Source organism: Panicum hallii, chromosome 5 (assembly GCF_002211085.1).
Source record: "Panicum hallii strain FIL2 chromosome 5, PHallii_v3.1, whole genome shotgun sequence".
In the NCBI taxonomy this organism is placed as follows: Eukaryota; Viridiplantae; Streptophyta; class Magnoliopsida; order Poales; family Poaceae; genus Panicum; species Panicum hallii.
In genome coordinates this window covers 25,078,386-25,099,186 of record NC_038046.1, presented here as the reverse complement: position 1 = coordinate 25,099,186, position 20,801 = coordinate 25,078,386, and positions in this window count along the sequence as shown.

The window sequence follows — 20,801 nt, the reverse complement described above, 5'->3', positions numbered from 1 at the left end:
AAGTTATATATTATCTTTATGCAAATTGACAGTATACAATATTTTTTTATGACCAAATTATTTTTCCTTTAAATCTTTATTTTATATATATAAAAATATTTGGAATTAACTTTTTTTATTCTTTTTTATTTTTATTTTCCTATATATGAAAATCTTTATTTTCTTATATATATAAAAGAATTGAAAGGGTATATATATAACCAATAGTAGATGCGTAGTTTTCACAAATTCAGAAAAGCTGCAAAAGTAGGGTACAACCTGCTTTCAAATTTATACTACAGAAAAGCAGCTTTTTCAAAACAGCTGCAGAAAAGCTAAACCTCTTTGATTCAGCTTCTGCTTTATGAAAGCAGAAGTAGGTTCAGAAAGCTAAACCAAATACAGCCTTAGTGTTTTATCCAATTTAGATATGTAATGTGAGGATGAATGCTTTTCATACCTAGGGGGTTGCCTTATATAGACCTCTTCCTCCAGAACACCATGTAGAAACGTGTTCTGCACATCCAATTGTCGAAGACATCAACCTTTTGATAGTGCAACTGATGGAACGGTTCTAATAGTGGTTACCTTAACAACAGGACTAAATGTGTCCTTATAATCAGTTCCATGCCTTTGCTTAAACCCTTTAGCTACCAAGCAAGCCTTGTACCTGTCTATACTGCCATTAGCCTCTCTTAATTTTACAAAACCACTTGCATTCTATGACATTTTTGTTGGCTTGCATTGGTACTAAGTGCCATGTTTTATTTTTTATAAGAGTGTTGTATTCTTCATCCATAGCATGTTTCCATTTATCATTTCCAAGAGCTTCTTCTAAGCTACTTGGTTCTCCACTTCCAGTAAGACAAGCATACCTAACTGTGCCGTCAGTATAGGTTTTTGCTTTCCGAATCCCATGCCGAAGTCTGGGGACCGGATGATTTTGCTGAAGAGCATCAGATGGAGCAGCTTCTTGTACCGGCACTGGCTCTTGTGCTGCATCCACGCAAGATACAGTTAGGGAAGACTGTGGTGACGAATCTGCGCCTGTAGAAGATCCGGTCGAGGTCGCCGCAGCAGGAGTCCACATGGGCGATGCGGAAGAGCGCCGCGTGGAGGCACCTGGTTCTCCCGGAGTCGAGATTCTTCGCTAGGGCGAATCGGGCGGGTGATCCGAGGTGATGCGCCTACGCCACCTGCGTCGCCTCCAACAGCTGCAGGGCAGGCGTATCTACTTTGGGCTCCGTGCGTGTACCAGCTCCCAATTCTCCTCATTGCTGCTGCATAAAAGGATGGCCAAAAACACTAGAATTTTCACCATTAGCTTCAAAATTTCTAGGGCAATTGCATGGAGTATTAGTCAATTGATCTAGTGTATGCCCCCTTGATCTATACTCAGTGGAATTTTGGTGATCTGGTGGAAGGAGAAGGATTTGAGAGCGGAGAAGCAACCCGGCATTAGGATGAAGCTTGGAGAAGGGAAAAACATCTTCGTCAAAAACGACATCTCGCAAAATATAGATACGACCAGTGCTTATATCCAGGCACATGTAGCCTTTATGCATTGAGCTATACCCAAGAAAATTGCACTGTTTTGATATAAACTGAAGTTTTCTCTCATTGTATGGGCGCAAGTTGGGCCAACATTCACATCCAAAGATGCGAAGGGTCGTGTAATCTGGTTTTTGATTGAAGAGGCGTTCAAGGGAGTGCTGAAGTCTAGGACTTTAGTGGGGGTGCGATTGATAAGATGAACAGCTGCAAGAAACACCTCATCCTAGAATTTCAAAGGCATGGATGCACGAGCAAGGATGGAAAGACCTACTTTGATGATGATTCGATGTTTTCTTGCAGCGGAGCCATTTTGTTGGTGAGCGTGAGGGCATGAAACATGATGAGAGATGTCGACTCTAGTAAAAAAGGAGTTCAACTTCTCATACTCTCATCCCCAATCGGATTGCATAGCAATAATTTTACGGTTGAAAGCATGCTCAATAAGGCTTTGAAACTCATGAAATTTTTGAAAAATTTCAGACTTATGCTTAATCAAATAAAGCCATGTAAATTAGCTATAATCATCTATGAAACTAATATAATATTTCTTTCTTGCCCACTGAATCTGGTGCAAGTCCCCATATATCAGAGAAGACAAGTTCTAGAGGCGCGGAAGAAGTACTAGACTACCTTGGATAGGGTAACTGCTGGCTCTTGGCCTGCTGACAAGCATCACACACTGACTTGTGACTAGACTTGCTGGACTCGCTTGGCAAATTATTACTACTGACAACTCCACGAACTACTGGAACAGAAGGATGGCACAACTCCACGAACTACTGGAATAGAAGGATGGCCAAGTCGATCATTCCACCTTGCAATTGACGGCTTGATGGCACTGTAAGCATGCTTCCTGGAAGCACTTGATGAGGGCCGAAAAGGATACAGGCCGCCCTTGCACCCTCCCCTAAGGATTATTTTCTTCGTGGCCTGGTCCTGACAAGAAAGTAGTTTGGATGAAATTCATAGTCCTAACAAGAAAGTAGTTTGGATGAAATTCAAGGTATGTATTGTTGTCAGTAATAAAATGATGGACGGATACTAGATTTTTTATGTGATGAAGGGACATGCAACACATCTTTAAGAATAAGATCACGATCAGGGGTATGCAAAACACTTTTACCAATATAACTAATATCCATACCTGCTCCGTTGGTTGTGTGGATCTGATCTGCACCATTGTACTTCTCTGTCATGGATAGCTTGTTGAGGTCGGAGGTGACACGATCCGATGCACCGGAGTCCGTGTACCAATTGGTACCTACGGCGTATGCAGCAGCAACATGGCGCTCTTCTGGTTCATACTCTTTGTCGAAGCGATGCCAACAGTTACCAGCAGTGTGATCTTCCTTGAGGCAGACCTGGCAGCGGATCTTCTGGCATGAGCGACCATTGTTGTTGCCGCCACGACCAGAATTTCCTCCACCGATGTTGTTGTTGGTGTTGGAGCGCGAGTTGTTGTTGAAGCCACCATAGTTTCCACCGCGACCATGGGAGCCATGTCCACGATCGTGACTTGCTGCATTCATCGAGGATTGGGAGCCACCACCGAAGAGATTCAGCCGCTGCCTGAAGCTGAGCAGCTAGGTGAGGAGCGTGGGGATGGGAGTCCCTTCTGTGCGCGCAAGAATTGCAGAGACGATGGGGTTGTACTCCTGATCGAGCCCTGTCAGGATATGCTGAACCAGTTCTTCATCATTGACCGGTTTTCCAGCATACGCCATCTCATCTGCAAGGGATTTCATCTTCCCAACATATTCCATAATTGGCATATTACCTTTTTGTGTTGTCGCCAGTGCAATGCAAGTATTGACAGCTCTTGCACGTGATTGGCAGTACATCTTCTCCAAAGCCTTCCAAACTTCAGATGCAGTCCTGAACATAGCTACCTGTGCCAACACATCTCAAGAGAGAGAGGACAACAGATAGCTCAGAACTTGCTGGTCTTGCGCCAGCCGTCTTGCATACTCCTGGTTCGGCTTGGAGACGCGACATCGGATCCATCTAGGAATCCTTCCACCTATGCTCCACGCACTGCTGGTAGCACTTGAACTTGCCACAAGACATAGAACGATGTTTTGAGCTTCTTGGTGATGGGTTGGGAGAAGGAGTCCGGCGGTGCCAGAGTTGATGAGGAGCTCGACATGATGATGTGCTAATGGAGGTTGGCTCTGATTACCATGTGAGGCAATAGGTTTAGGAAGCGTTGAACCCATGGTAGGGGCCGCACCTTTGTTTATATGGGCCAGGAAAAGCCCTTGGCGTGGCTTACAAATCGTTGATCTCATCCTCATAGATTTGATCAGCTCTATCTCTAATTCGGTTACAACAATTCCTGGAAATCTACAACACTAACCGAACCATACAAGGATGAGATCACATGTACATCTAGATATTTTCTGTTAACAACATGGTCATGCACTTTCAGTTCCTACGCGTTGAGAAAGCCCAGAGGCATCTCTCCCTAATGCAGGAGGGGCAAATTCAATTCCATCTTGACTCGACTCACCAGCGACTTGCTTTAGAACACACCTAATAAAGCTACCTTTATAACCACCTATAACATCTTTTATGCAGGCAATATTCTATGGAACATACTGGTTTAGATTCTGCAAAAAGATGTGGAAAGGGACAATATCCAGAGAGCTTGCCATGCTGTGGAAGTGGTGGCGATGGAGGTATACTCAAAGAATGGTTGGCGATTTCTATTTAGATTATGTTAATGATATGAGTTATCATATAATATAGAGCAATTTACCTTCATAATTTTTCGAATATATCATTAGCATGATGATGTAATAATCGACATTGGTCGTATGCATTGGATGATGCAAAAAGGTTGGATCTTTATCCATTTTCTAAAACCTAGTTACAAAGTAGCATTTGCCAACCCAAAATATGCTCTTCAGCAATCTAGGACTCTACCCCGATCTCAGGTCTAAGGACTTTAATATGCGTGTCTTTACCAGACTCACCGATAGAACAAATGTAAACGCGGTGTCTCGAAATGAGTCTATCCAACAACGTGTTCCTAACATGCGTCCATATTGTTAGTGCGGTATCCTATATCGCTATGATATGTGGAACCTGGTCATATCTAACACATGTACCAACTTTTCACTACATCACTACCCCGCATGGTGGAAATATAAGCTGGGGATATCAATTTCGTACATCGTCAATATAGGATATGGAGTTTCACAAGAGAAACATATACTCATTCAATCATATTCTATTGATAATGTCGTGGAATTAGTCACTAAAATGTGCAAATTACATTGATATGTCATCATCCTATGATCGCTACTTAGGCATACATCATCATCAATCTCTTTCGGATTTTGGTCCAGCAAGTCCACCTAGGGTATCTGACGGAGGTAGACCCTGGGATATCCCTACCCAATGGGTTCCTGATCTTCAAGAGATGACCTCAAACTACATTCCAGGCGTGCAGGCAGTATACCAGATATGAACGGGGTCCTTTATGGATCGGCTACGAGTCGGATTCTGCTTATTAGGAGTTGTAGACCGAAACTCACTCGTTACCCTGTAAAATAACCCCTAATAGGTATGTAACCTAACTTGTTATCCACAATCGAACTATATAAGGCGGTCGTGAGGGTACCCATAACAAACGAACCAATCCAGTTCTAAACCCTAGCAACAACTCATCACAGCCTTGCGCTACGCCGAGTCCTAGCAATCAAGCATAGCAAACAACACAGGACGTAGGGTGTTGCGCTCTCAGCAGCCCGAACATGTTCAATCCCTGCGTCTCGTGTTACCATCAAGGTTCTTGTCCCTGCGATCTCCCTCACCAAAAATCTACTATCTAAGGTTATCTCGGGTGGACTTGCCGAAGTACAAATCCAACAATTGGCGCGCTAGGTAGGGGGATGGCTAGGGTCCTTACGGTGAACCTGATAGCATCTGGCCCCGATGTCTTCTTCTCCAAGCACATCTCCTTGCAGATCGAAACCACCACCGGCTACTCTATCAGCTTCAACACCTTCCTGGATATGACGATCTCCCGGAGTCCGCTCGCAATGCCTTGGTATCTGAGATGCAAAACTTTAAGGGTTCCAGATTTGATCTAACCCTCCTCAGCTCGATCATCCTACGAGTCAACAATCTCACCATCGATGACTCAGCCTAGAGCCGCACTACGATGACTCAGCCTAGAGCACGTCGGGGTAGTGCAGTCGGTCGCCGGCAATGTAGTTGCAAGACCTCCTCACATGTGTCTCATCCTCGCGCAGCAGATGCCAAGGTATCCACACGTACGGGGAAGAAGCATCGCATTCCGGACTGCTAGGTCCACGAGGGCAACCTTGGACGCGAGCGTGGGAACAGGCGGTTGCCAGCAGACGTGGAATTAGGGTTAGCCCCTCCATGCGCCCCCACCCCTTCTTTTATAAGCGCCCACTAATGGGCTTCCTAACCGAGGCCCATTATTGCACCTAAGCCCAGTCTAATTTGGATCATATCCTCATTAGGCTTCCAGCCCCTTAAGTGTGTGACCCTTTGGGCTCACGCGTGAATAGACATGGCCCAAGTACTCCTACTCGACCAATAGTTGATAGCGGCCTCTAGCAAGACGTGTCAACTCCTATGCGCGCGCAAAGATCATATCAGATGAGCCATCACAATCTCATATACATACTATTCCTTTTGCCTCACGATATTTGGTCTAGCTCCAAGCTGACCTCTCTTTCTCGATGCCGTGATCCGGAATCCTTGGTTAACACTTAAGCCTAGCACGGCCATGCATTTCTTGATCCGATCACTCGAGGGGCCCAGAGATATCTCTCTCAAGCAGAGAGGGGCAAATCCCATCTTGACTGACCATGTCTCACAGCATGCTTCTTTGACAAACCCAAGAACCACCTTTATGACTACCAGTTACGGAGTAGCGTTTGATGGCTCATAAGTAGGTTGGTTCACATCTTGAGTACATGCGACAATCTCAGGTCTAAGGACACAGCGTACACATTGTGTAATGAGAAATCACTATTTCTCGAGTTCGGTCAGTCCAGCCTCGTGTCATACATGCCCCCACATTATTATTTTGACATCTCCATGTCATATGGCTTGTGAAACACAATCATCAACTAATACATGTGCTAGTCTAATATTCATGTGTGTCCATACATAAACTCCGACTAGGAACAACTTTAGAATAACCATACAAGTAAAGAGTCTCACAAACAATTCACATAATTGCCAATCAATACAAGTTGCCTTCATGGATATTTAATGAACACATAATACATCATGGATACAATGAAATATGATCATCTCTATGATTACCTCTAGGGCATATTTCTAACAGTCTCCCACTTGCACTAGAGTCTAATCTAGAAGATATCTAATACCCATAGCTCTTGTGTGCGCTTCATGCTTAGGCTGTGGAAGAGGCTTTGTCAAAGGATCAGCAACATTCAAATCCGTGTGTATCTTGCATATCTTGATCTCACCCCATCTAACGAACTCTCATATGAGGTAAAACTTCCGCAATACATGTTTGTTCTTCTGGTGATTCCTTAGCTCCTTAGCCTGCGCTATCGCCCCATTGTTGTCACAATAGAGGTTCAACGGGCTGGACGCATTTGGAAACGCACCAAGCTCTATGAGGAACTTCCTCATCCAAACCCCTTCATTTGCAGCTTCTGAAGCTGCAATGTACTTGGCTTTCGTTGTAGAATCAGCTATCGTATCCTGCTTGGAACTTTTCCAACTTACAGCACCACCATTCAATGTGAACACAAATCCTGATTGCTACTCTGAATCATCTTTGTCGGTTTGGAAGCTAGCATCAGTGTAACCCGTTACAGTGAGCTCCTCCTCACCTCCATAGACTAGGAACACATCTTTAGTCCTTCTGTCGTACTTAAGAATGTTTTTCACCGCTGTCCAGTGACTCTCACCTGGATCAGACTGGTACATGCTCGTAGCACTTAGAGCATATGAGACATCTGGGCGTGTACTTATCATCGCGTACATGATAGATCCAATTTCCGAAACGTATGGAACCTTGCTCATGCGATCCAGCTCATCAGCCGTTGAAGGACACTGAGTCTTGCTGAGATGTATGTCGTGTGACATAGGCAAGAACCCTTTCTTTGATTGTTTCATGCTGAAACGTTTCAACACCTTGTCAATGTAAGTATCTTGGCTTAATCCAATAAGCTTTCTTGATCTATCTCTATAGATTCTTATGCCCAGAATGTATGTGGCTTCCCCTAAGTCCTTCATAGAAAAACTATTTTTTAGTGAAGTCTTTATGGATTCCAGCATAGGAATATCATTCCCAATCAGCAATATATCATCTACAGGATCAAAAATACAACAGAGCTCCCACTTTCCTTCTTGTAAATAAGCTTCTTCTTCGTTCTGAAGAAAACCAAACCCTTTAACTACTTGATCAAAATGAATATTCCAACTCCGAGATGCTTGCTTCAACCCATAAATAGATTTTTGAAGTTTGCATACCTTTCCAGCATTGGTCAGATCAACAAAATCTTTAGGCTGTATCATATACACGTCCTCATCCAGGTTTCCATTCAGGAAAGCTGTTTTGACATCCATCTGCCATATCTCATAAACGAAATATGCGGCTATCGCTAGAATGATCCGAATAGATTTAAGCATCGCTACGGGAGAGAATGTCTCGTCATAGTTAACTCCTTGAACTTGTCTAAACCCTTTTGCAACAAGTCGAACCTTATAGATGTGAATATTTCCATCCATATCTTTCTTCTTCTTATAGATCCATTTGCACTCTATGGCTTTAACACCATCAGGCGGGTCAGCCAAGTTCCAAACTTGCTTGTCTCCCATGGAATCTATCTCGGATCTCATGGCACTCTGCCATTTCTCGGAATCTGGGTCCATCATCGCTTCTGCATATGTCGCAGGCTCATCACTGTCCAACAATAATATCTCACGTGCCGCGCGGAGCCTTGACGACCTTCGTGGCTGCGGTGGTGCTCCTCTTGCCACGGGTATCTCAACTTGTTCTACAACATTAGAATCACTTGTTGAATCTTGCCCATTTGGCTCATCTCGAACCTCTTCAAGATACACCTTCTGTCCACTTTTCTCTTTCTTGAGAAACTCTTTCTCTAAGAAAGCACTGTTCTGAGCAACTAATACTTTGCCCTTTGATCGATTGTAGCAGTAATACACTAAAGTTTCCTTTGGATATCCCACGAATATGCACTTATCCGATTTGGGAGTTAGCTTGTCCGATTGAAGTCGCTTGACAAAAATTTCACATCCCCAAATCTTCAGAAAAGACAAGCTGGGAGTCTTCCCAGTCCATATCTCATATGGTGTCTTAACTACGGATTTAGATGGTACCCTGCTTAGTGTGAAAGCTGCTGTTTCTAGAGCGTAACCCCAAAATGATAGCGGTAGGTCCGACTGGCTCATCATCGATCGAACCATGTCCAACAAGGTTCGATTACATCACTCGGACACACCATTTCCCTGAGGTGTTCCAGGCGGTGTGAGTTGTGGAACAATTCCATGACTCTTCAGATGATTGCTAAACTCATGACTCAAATACTCGCCTCGTCAATCAGATCGCAAGGCCTTAATTTTCTTGCTACGTTGATTTTCAACCTCATTCTGAAATTCCTTGAACTTTTCAAAGGTTTTAGACTTATGCTTCATCAAATAGATATAGCCATATCTACTCAAATCATCAATGAAAGTTATGAAGTATTGGAATCCTCCTCTAGCTGTCGTGCTCATTGCTCCGCACACATCAGTATGTATGAGTTCCAACAAGTCCGATGCTCTCTCAGGAAAACCTATGAATGGTGTCTTGGTCATCTTGCCTAGCAAACAAGATTCGCATGTCTCATATGATTCAAAATCAAACGAAGTTAGAAGCCCATCTGAATGGAGCTTCTTCATGCGCTTCTCACTTATATGACCCAAACGATAATGCCACATATAGGTAGGACTCAAATCATTAGGCCGAAGCCTTTTAGCACTTACATTACAGATAGGTGAATCATCAAGATTTAAAACAAACAATCCATTCTTAATAGGTGCAGAAGACACAAACATATCATTCTAAAAGATCACACAACCATTGTTTTCACTAGCAAACGAATAACCATCCATCATGAAACATGAAGGAGATATAATGTTTCGACTCAAACTAGGAACAAAATAACAATTATTTAACTCCATAATAAATCCTAACGGGAGGTGGAGTTGCATCTCGACGCTCGACGTAGCAACTCTTGCATTATTGCCCACACGGAAATCAACTTCTCCTCTTTCCACACTTCTACTTCTTGCCAGCCCCTATATCGAATTGCAAATGTGAGCAACCGATTCGATATCAAATACCCAAGAATTGATGAAAGAATAAGCAATCAAAATATCCATAACATAAACAGTAAGGGTACCTGATTTGGAAGTACTCTTACTTCCACGGTTCTTCAAAGAAGCCAAGTACACCTTGCAGTTTCTCTTCCAGTGACCCTTTTCATGACAGTGAAAGCACTCAGTGTCAGCAGCTAGTCTAGTTTTAGCCTTAGGATCTGGGTTCGGTGTGGGGTTCTCAACCTTAGCCTTGCCCTTCTTCTTCCATGAAGTACCCTTCTTCTTGAAGCTAGGCTTGTTCTGGACCGCCATCACATGGCCGCCACCCGTGCTCTTCTTGATGTCACTTTCTGTTGTCTTGAGCATGCCGCATAGCTCATTCAAGCCCTTTTCAGCCTCGTGCATATGGTAGTTTGAGATGAAGTTCCCATAGCTCGGCGGTAAAGATGCAAGAATGAAATCAGTGGCCAACTCTTGGCCGAGTGGGAAGCCCAGCTTCTCCAACCTCAGCGTATAACCAACCATCTTGATCACATACGGCCCCACTGTTGCGCTCTCTGCCAGCTTGCTCTCAACAAAGGCCTTGGAAACATTGAACCTTTTAGTCCTGGTCTGTGTCTGGAACATGTCCTGAAGCGCCATGATCATATCGTGTGCCTCATGGTTTGTCTCAAACTGCATTTGCAGTTCAGGTTCCATGCAAGCGAGCATAAGGCAACTCACTTCAAGATTGTTGTCGCATGCTTTCTTGTAAGCATTCTTGACAGCAGCAGTTGCATCTTCAGTAGGTTCTTCTGGTAATAGGGTATCCAGAACGTCTTCCTTTTTCTTAGCTCTGAGAATAATTCTTAGGTTACAGATCCAATCCGTATAGTTAGTCTCATTCAACTTATCCTTCTCAAGGATCGAACGCAAAGTAAAAGATGTGGTGGTGCTAGGTGCCATTGATCTACAACAAAATAATAATGCAAAAAACACTAAGACAAACATATCCAAGATAGAGTAAATCACATTAAACATTTAACAGAATCTACTCCCACTAAAATCAACATCCCTCCATTGAAACTTAGTGATTCAAGACCCACAACTATCAAGTCAACTAGTGAGCTTTAGCATCACCTCTAAAAGACGGATAGATCGGTAAGCAACTCTTTGCTAATCATATCACATATGATTCTTGTTGTTGGGTGACATCTCTATGTCTCGGCTCCCAACCTTTATGCCCCAATGTCCTTAACCGTTAATATGACCTTGTTTAAGTTTACCAACCCTTTATGCGAGTAAGTATCCGATACAACTCATCAAGTCAAGGAAAACTAGTGGCACCCTAATTTCATAGACCCACTACTAATTGTACAAGACACATGATGGAGAAAGATTTAGTTGGGGGGTTATTTAAACTTAAACATTGTGAGGGATCGATCGGTCTACTTCTACCGTACATAGAAAACACATTATCGCAAGTAGAAGTAAAATGATAAGAACGGCAAACACATAGTTGTGAATCAGCATGGCCTATATTCACATGGTGATCTCCATCTCTGTAGAATCTGTCCACCATGATGATCTCCATCTCCATGTTCCATGTGTGCCATCCTCCAGGTGACGAGTCCTCCGAGAACTATAACTACCAAAATCTAGTTACATTGTCTGGTCGGATCATCACAGGTTGGCACGCAGACCATTACACAGATTGGCAATACATTTGGCTCCTGCCGTATTGCATTACTCACGACTCGGAGGTCATGAAAATTACATACATGCATCACATACACATAAGGGCCATACCAATCACACATCATTCTGCAAAACCAAGTTAGGCGCAACGACGTCTAAACTTCGAACGCCTAAAACTTCATCTTCCAAGCCGATTTTCGGAAATCTAATTTCAGAAAAAATGCCAAAGACATTGAATTTCATGTGTAAAATTTTCTGTAGATGAATTTTTATATAAAATTCACCTCAATCCGAGTTCGTATGCAAAAGTTACAGCTGTTTTACCGAACAACATGTTTCTGCAACTCCCTCATCCTCAGTTTCGATTCGACCAATCCCATTGATCTCCACCTGCTTTGACTGGGTTTACGTATATCACTTAACTCCGATGGCAGATACCCGACCGGTAGGAGTATATCATTACACGACCATCGTAGCGAGGACACGAAACAGGAGTAGGGTTTTATCTACATCCACGCATATCTCCATATGCACACATCCCAACTTATAACAAAGCAGCTACGGCTCTGATACCACTGAAGAGATATGAGGTGGGCTACGCTAGCGATAAATAAAAATTTACACCGCATAAATCAGGAAAACTACTGTTATAGATCATGGAATTACCACTAGACGCGCGGGTCCGCAACTTCTATAGCGCATCGGGGTAGTGCAGTCGGTCACCGGCAATGCAGTTGCAAGACCTCCTCATGTGCGGCTCATCCTCGTGCAGCAGATGCAGTACCTCCAAGGTATCCACATGTACGGGGAAGAAGCGTCGCACTCCAGACTGCTAGGTCCGCGAGGGCAACCGTGGACGCGGGCATGGGAACAAGCGGCTGCCAGCAGACGTGGAATTAGGGTTAGCCCATCCATGCGCCCCCACCCCTTCGTTTATAGGCACCCACTAATGGGCTTCCTAACCGAGGCCCATTAGTGCACATAAGCCAAGTCTAATTTGGATCATATCCTCATTAGGCTTCCAGCCCCTTAAGTGTGTGACTCTTTGGGCTCACGCGTGAACAGATATGGCCCGAGTACTCCTACTCAACCAATAGTTGATAGCGGCCTCTAGCAAGACGTGTTAACTCCTATGCGCGCGCAAAGATCATATCAGACGAGCCGTCACAATCTCATATACATGCTATTCCCTTTGCCTCACGATATTTGGTCTAGCTCCAAGCTGACCTCTCTTTCTTGATGCCGTGATCCGGAATCCTTGGTTAACACTTAACCCTAGCACGGCCATGCATTTCTTGATCCGATCACTCGAGGGGCCTAGAGATATCTCTCTCAAGCAGAGAGGGGCAAATCCCATCTTGACTGACTATGTCTCACAGCATGCTTCTTTGACAAACCCGAGAACCACCTTTATGACTACCAGTTACGGAGTAGCGTTTGATTGGTCATAAGTAGGTCGGTTCACATCTTGAGTACATGCGACAGTCTCAGGTCTAAGGACACAGCGTACACACTGTGTAATGAGAAATCACTATTTGTCGAGTTGGGTCGGTCCAACCTCATGTCATACATGCGCCCACATTATTAGTTTGACATCTCCATGTCATATGGCTTGTGAAACACAGTCATCAACTAATACATGCGCTACTCTAATATTCATGTGTGTCCATACATAAACTCCGACTAGGAACAACTTTAGAATAACCATACAAGTAAAGAGTCTCACAAACAATTCACATAATTGCCAATCAATACAAGTTGCCTTTCATGGATATTCAATGAACACATAATATATCATGGATACAACAAAATATGATCACCTCTATGATTACCTCCAGGGCATATTTCTAACACTGTTTATCCTCCCGCCCAACCGCGTCAGCACATCAGCAAGCCCAAAACACCGCCAAGTCTTCATCTCCACCGATGAGGACTCTGTTAACGGCGAAGGCGATCAATATCAAGCTTTGCGAGTCGCGTGAAACCTGAACCGCACGCAACGGTGCAAAAATGAAGCTACCATTGATATTGTTCAAGAAGAAGATGCGGGCGATGACCGCTAGAACCCTAGGGTCTTGCGCCGCCAATCCCTATAACTCCTCAGAACCTCAACCTGGACTTCATCCTCGACGTCAACAGCCAGGAAGTCTTCACCACGCCATTTGCCAACATGGATGATGTTCTCCGAACGCTCGAGAACCTTGCTTCGCCGCCAGAACTCGGACGCGCCCGGACTTGTCTCCATTGTTGATGGTCGTTAAGTACTAAAATCGTCCATCAATTTGATCAGAAAATAAGTTGAATAAAGGAGAGCTAACATTTCTTACACGCATATCAGTTTAGAATAATATTTTTCCATATATCCCCTGGATTTTAGTGGTATGTAGGGAATTGAGAAGATTTGAGGAGAAAACACATCCAAGGTGGCAAGAGGCAAAATACCAACAAATCACACATCGCCACCTCAACCTCTCATGGATCAAACGACCCACAAAACTACCAAAACTGACTTAGAACAGCGCGGTGCACACACAACCGACATAAGGGCTCACTGGTCAGCCTCCCTGCAAAGGTCGGTGGCCAGAGACGATTACCCTGGTTTGGCCGAACCAGAGGTGGCCCCTCTAGCCTCCATATTCCAAGTGGCGGCTGTAGGTTGCTCCCCAATGGCGGTTGTGCATGTGTCCACTTGTTTTACTGGCCGAAACCACCTTCACCAACGTGTTTGTAAAAATTGGAGTCAACACAAGGCTACAAATATGAGAGGGGAAATCATCGTATATTATAGAAGCTGGATTGTTACGGGCTAGTTTTGGTCCTGGGGTATCCACTTCAAACAAAACTTCCACCAAACTACCGATAGGTGGAACAGGGTGCGTTATCAATGTGAAATGGATCCAGATGGGACCCCTTGACGTAATGTTTTGTGTATATATTTTATAGAAACTTGGTGCCAAAGTTGTGGATAAAGTAGCTGGAAGACACCGGAGTAAGGGGATCATTTCAAAATTTTGCCTAGGCAAGATGTGCCCTATTTGCAAGATGGAACACCAGTGGATATGGTCTTCAATCCCTTAGGATTACCCTCACAAATGAATGCAAGACAAATATTTAATAACTATCTTGGATTAGCAGGGGATCTGCTAAAGAAACATTATAGAATAGCAACCTTTGATGAGAGATATGAGCAAGAGGATTCAAGAAAACTAGTGTTTTTGGAATTATATGAAGCTAGTGAATAAACAAAACCCGAGTACCTGAGAATAAGTAGAATATTTGATGGAAGAAAAGGAGATCCCTTCGAACAACCTGTTCTAATAGGGAAGTCCTATATCTTAAAATTAATTCATCAAGTTGATGAGAAAATTTATGGATGTTCAACATGACCACAAATAAGGAGGAATTTGCATTTCTTATACACATGCTACTAATAAAACCTCTACATTCCACATGTCCTTGGAGAAAATTATGTATGCAGGAATTTAGCTGAAAACAAAGGAGAAACACACCCCTTTGGTCCAAGGAGAAAAGCGCCGACAAAACACGCGTAGCCACGCAAGCATGACATTGATTGGAGGGCCCACAACTGAAGCAAACCGTCTCCACTTCAACACTATCATAAACCAGAGGCACAAGGGCCAACTTGTCAAAGACTCAACGAAAAATGAAGTCAGTTTGCCCCAATGCCCGTTCGGCCAAACTAATGGTTCGGCCGAACCAGCTTAGCCCCCAACCGACTTAAGTTTGCACGTATCATCTCCTAAAGCCTCCCCAAGGTCAGTTGTGCATGAGTTCCATGAGTTCAATGGCTAAGAGCCGCCTCTCCAAGCCTATAAATACAAGGGGGGTCCCTCTAAATGAACACACCAAGATGCAATCCTCTTCTCCTTTGCAAAGCTTTCTAGGCTTGTCGAGTGTAGGTGAAGGGTAGTTCTTCAAGATCTTCTAGTCTTCATGAAGAGTTTGGTATGGTCTTGTATCTTCTCTTTTATGTAATGACTTGAGTTTAGTAATAAAGTTTATTTCCTTATCCTAGCTTGTCTTTGGTTCATATCCTTATGGTTAGTATGTCATCCTTTTATAGTTCATACTTGAGTCATGTACCTTGTATGTTTAGACATGGTAAGATATCTGGGCCATGGCGACGGTTTCATCCCCTTTAACTAGGTGCTCTAGAACTAAAGCTCCTAATAGAGACGGATGTCCTTGCGCGAGGCTAGAGTGGTAATCTTTAATGCAGATGTGGTGTCTAGGTTAATGGTTATATTTGAATGCGGTCCTATCCCATAGTTAGATGAGGTAGGCGGTAGGTGGTGACAGCTCTGTCCGTCCAGCGTAATCCTCCCCATTCGGGTAGTGGCTGTAGGAGGTCCATAAAGTAGCCTAGTTGGCTAGCGGCTCCTGTGACACCCTAGGTGTCAAAATTGTAACACACTAGGAAAGAATGTGTGATGTAGGTATTGAATTGAGTGCAATTGTGTGGATGTGTGAAAATAAGGACTTGTGTGTAATTATTTCAAAAATATGAGTCCTTTTGTGTAAAATGTTTGAATTATAAAGGTAACTCTTAAATTTCACTAGGGTTCAAAATGTAAAAGTGTTAGTCATCATTACAATACCTAAACTTGCAATTCAGCCCAAAAGTATATGAAAATTTACCTAACTAAGGAAAAAAACTTTGAAAAGTTTGAATTGAGTCCAAAGTTTTTAAATAAAGTTCCATCCTTTGGGTTTTTGGTTTTGAACCCTAAATAGAAGTTGTAGGGTTTGAAAAGTTCTACAACTTTTATTTCGACCGTATTCTCATTTGACTTTTAGAACAGCGGGAAATTTGTTTTATAGTGAGGTCCCTGGAGTTTTAGAAGTTCACAACTTAGTTCCTGGTGCCCCCCCCCCCTTCTTCTTCCTCCTCTGCTTCCCCTCTGCCGCGCCGCAGCGCCGCCGCAGGCCGTCGTGGCACGCGGCCCGAGGGTCCCACCTACCTCCCCTGATCCCCATGCGTCGCCCCTGAGCCCGCCCACCGCCTCACCTCCCTCCTGCTGGCCTTCCCCGAGCGCGCCAAGCCGCCGCCCGAGCCGCCAACAGCTGCTTGCCGTCGCCGCCGTAGCTCACCGTCGCTGCAGCTCTGCCGGTGCCATTTTCTACTCTGGTAGCTCCCACGCATCGCCTTCAGGCCGGCCGCCGCTCTAGCTCCTCCCTTCTGGCCTTCTCCCACGTGCTCCATGTCGCCCTGCCTCTTCCGAGCCCTGTCCGGCCATCGCCACGCCGCTGTCGGCCACCAGCAGTAGCTACCGCTCGTCGTGCCTCTTCTTAGTCCCATAGCATCACCACGAGCCCCCTTTCGACTACTTCTACTCACTCGTGTAGTTGTATTTCACTTCTTCGGCTTCCTTTCCTCTCGACACCCGCCGGACCACTCCACCGCAGTCCTGCTCGTGGACAGCTCGCCCCGCCCCTTCTCAAGCCACACCATCACCTCCTGCACCTTCACCGTGCTCCTGTGAAGCTCGCCCATCCTTCAATTGACTTCCTTGAGCTCCAATTTAGCCTTCCCGACGCTTGTTGGTGATCTTCTCTTCCGCCATCATCACGGTCACCGTCGGTCACCCCCGTCCCGTAGCTGTTAGCCCCAATTGAATGCTGCAGTGCATCACTCGTGGCTCACTGATGCTCGTGCACAGGACCTTTGCCGCCGTTGATCACCGGAGCACCGCCATCGTCGTCAACCTCTCTGCCGCCGCCTCGGTCTGCCGGGGAGATCTATCCTCCCGACCACCTCGACCCTCGCCAAGGTGATCAATCGAACCATGTTGCTTCCCTGGAGCTTTTCCCCTACCTCCGGTCCACCGCCGGTGAGCCGCTACACCGAAACACCATCGCCGTGGTTGAGCTCCATTGCCGCCGCCTCGGTCACCGCCGTTCCACCCCCTCCGGTCAACCCCGACCATTACATCACCCCCAGCTAGACCTGCGCAAGCCCCCTAGTCCTCCCTGGCCAGTTCCCCCTCGCCGCCGGCGACCACCATCGCCGAAATTTGGCTGGCAATTCTCGGCTTCCTTCCCTGATGAACCAAGGACCCAATTGCTTTGATCTAAATCTTTCTAAGGGTCTGGCTGCAAGATTCCAGTCCCTCCCCTCAATTCAAAATCAGTAATCTTTAGAAATTTGTAGAAATTCGTAGAAAACTCAGAAAAATGTCAAACTAGTTTTGTTTGAATCCTTAAAGTAAATTCTACAACTTTTGTTACTAAAGTTTAATGTGAAACCAAATGCTTGTTGAGCTATTTTAAAGTTTAACAAAAGGGTACTTTATGTGTAATTTTTGCATGCTAGCTCTATTGCTTGTGATTTTTAGTGTATAACCTGTTTAGAGTATGAGTTATGTGCAAATTTCACTTACAGTACTGAACCCTAGCTTGAACTAATTTAAACTTATGCAAATCAAGTTTGAAATGGTTTAAATTTATTCAAGCCTATAACTAAGGTTTTCATGCTTAGATCCTTTTACTATGGGATGTTCTGTAATTGAGTAATTCATAGTATATCTTTCAAGAATTTATGGCACTATTTTGTCTAAGGTTTGATTTTAAACTTGAAATTTGAACTTAATTCAAATGCTTTAGTTTATATTTTCAGAAAATTATGAAAAAATCATACTAAGCTTATCTACTAGAAGTAAGCTTACGCACAAAAATTCAGGGCCATAGCCTTTATGGATTTCAAAATAAAAATCAAACTTGTTAACCTAATTCAATTAATTCAATTAATTATGATAATTGAATTAAAATACCAATAGTAGGGTTGAATTCAAATTTCTTGTATTATGAAGTTGTATTCATCCATTGCTAGATTGCAACTTTATCGTGAAGTAAAATTCTTAACTCAAGAACCACCTAATTCAAATCATTGCATATCATGTAGAGTCCACGACACTCGACGACGGGGACTATGAACTAGTCCCGGAACATGAGCAAATATTTTCTAAAGACCAAGTGAACATCACCGAGGAATTAACTGAAGCCCCGAACCAAGGTTCGGAAGTTTTTGACATCCCTGACCCCAACCCCACCAGCGAAGGCAAACCCCGGACATAAAACGCTATTTTATTACACTACAGATTATATATTCATATATATCTACTTGTGCATTTAAGTTTCCAGGAATTATATTGAAACCCTAGTTGCATATTCCTAGAAACCTGTGTACTAAATAATAGAACTTGAGTCCGACTAGCTGCTAAGCTAATAGGACCGGTAGAAGTCGAGTGATTTCCTGTCACTCGCGAGCTTTATAGGAGTTGCATTTTTACATTCCTGTAACCACCATAAGGATGACGGGCGGGGTTATGATTCATGACGATGGTACGAACCCCGTCTGTGTTGATAAAATTTTGATAAGGTCGCAGTGTGTGGTAGCGGTGGTTAAGTGTTTGAAAGTACTAGCCACATACCGCAAAATATGGTAAGCGGTAAGCCTAGTAACTGATCGGCCTGAGGAGTGGACATACCCCCCACCACTCGTAATTTGGTTTTTCACATGCACCGATGTGCGGGAGTGTGGCAGAACCGCCTGAATTATTCCAGCTCAAGTGCGCTAGTCATCGCTATACAACCGATAATAACTCAACGCACTTCAAACGGAACAACTCCGATACAACCACAGTTCAACAGGATCGAGGCAGGTTTACCACGCACGAGGGCGAGTTTACAATCACAGCACAGCTTATCAACTTTTAATTTACAGAAACATAAATATTATTACAAACCCTTTTCAAACTTAATGTAAACTTATACAAACAGTGTTCAAAACGACAAGCTAAACAGCTTGTCCAGGTTTACAGCGGAAGGAGAATAAACATGAGACTACACACATCGCGAAGGTTGACACCATGCTCAGCCCAAAGCTTGGTGTCACTCAGGAGGGTCACTGCCAGCCGGGGACGGATCCCATTCCACGGACCAGCCATACGGAACAGAAGTTGGCCATGCAGAACTATCCGTGGGGTTCTTGAAGGTCATACCTGAAAGATAGACTAGCAAGACTGAGTATACTAATACTCAGCAAGACTTACCCGCTTCGTGGTATACTTAGCCAGGTAACTAGACTCATGAAGGCATTGAGAAGGTTTTGGGTTTAATTTCAGCTGAAAAGCAACAAAGAGTATGATCTACTTTAAAATTTTAGCTTTCAAATTCTACTTATTAACCATTCTAGGTAAGCACGTACACTAGACAAGTAAGGTAGAGATTAACATTCAACAAGATTATTCCACAGAGTTACACTTCTTACTCTATGTGGTAGAAGGAATAAGCAGTCTCAATCTCCGCGAGAGATGGACGATTCTGAATCGAATTTCACCCTTGCAAGGTAAACCTAACTCACACGCTTGGAATATCCAAAGATCATTCCGAAGCAACCGTTTCCCTCATATTCCGGGTTATGGATCAAGGCCACCACAAGCGACTGTAGGACCGTACGCACACCAATTGTGCTGGACATACGTCTGTAGCACGACTACATGACCGTATTCCCGTCTGCTTTGCAGAACGCACTCCACACGTCGGTGCGTGTAAACATAAAATAAAAGTCAAGTGGTGGAGATTTGTCCATTTGCCGGGCCAATCAGGTACTAGGCTTACCGCTTTACCATATTTCGCGGTATGTGGCTAGTACTTTCAAACGCTTAGCCACCACTACCACACACTGCGACCTTAACAACTTTTATCAAAATAGACGGGGTAAACCTCCAGGTCATGATACTGCACATGACCCTGTCCATTATCCTTATAGTGATTGCAGAATAGTAAACTGAAATATAATATATAAGTAAAATGGTAATAAATTGAAATACTGGGGTATGCATCGGGGCTTGCCTTCTTGAGTGGGGTTGGGGGCAGGAGTGTCAGAGACTTCCGAACTTTGGTTCGAGGCTTCAGTTAGAGTCTCGGTGATGTTTATTGGGTCTTCAGAAAACCCTTGGTCTTGTTCCAGGACTAGCTCGTAGTCTTCGTCGTCGAGCGTCGTCGATTCTACATGGTATGCAATGATTTAAGTGAGATGGTGCTTGAATTAAATATTTTATTTCATGATAAAGTTGCAATCTAATAATTAACACACATGAACTCATGAAACAAGGGGGTTTAATCTCAAGTTATTGTTTATACTTAAGTTAGGGTTATAGTACTGGAATTACTGAAAACAGAAACTAAAACATTTGAATTTGAATTCAAACTTCAAGTTTAAATTC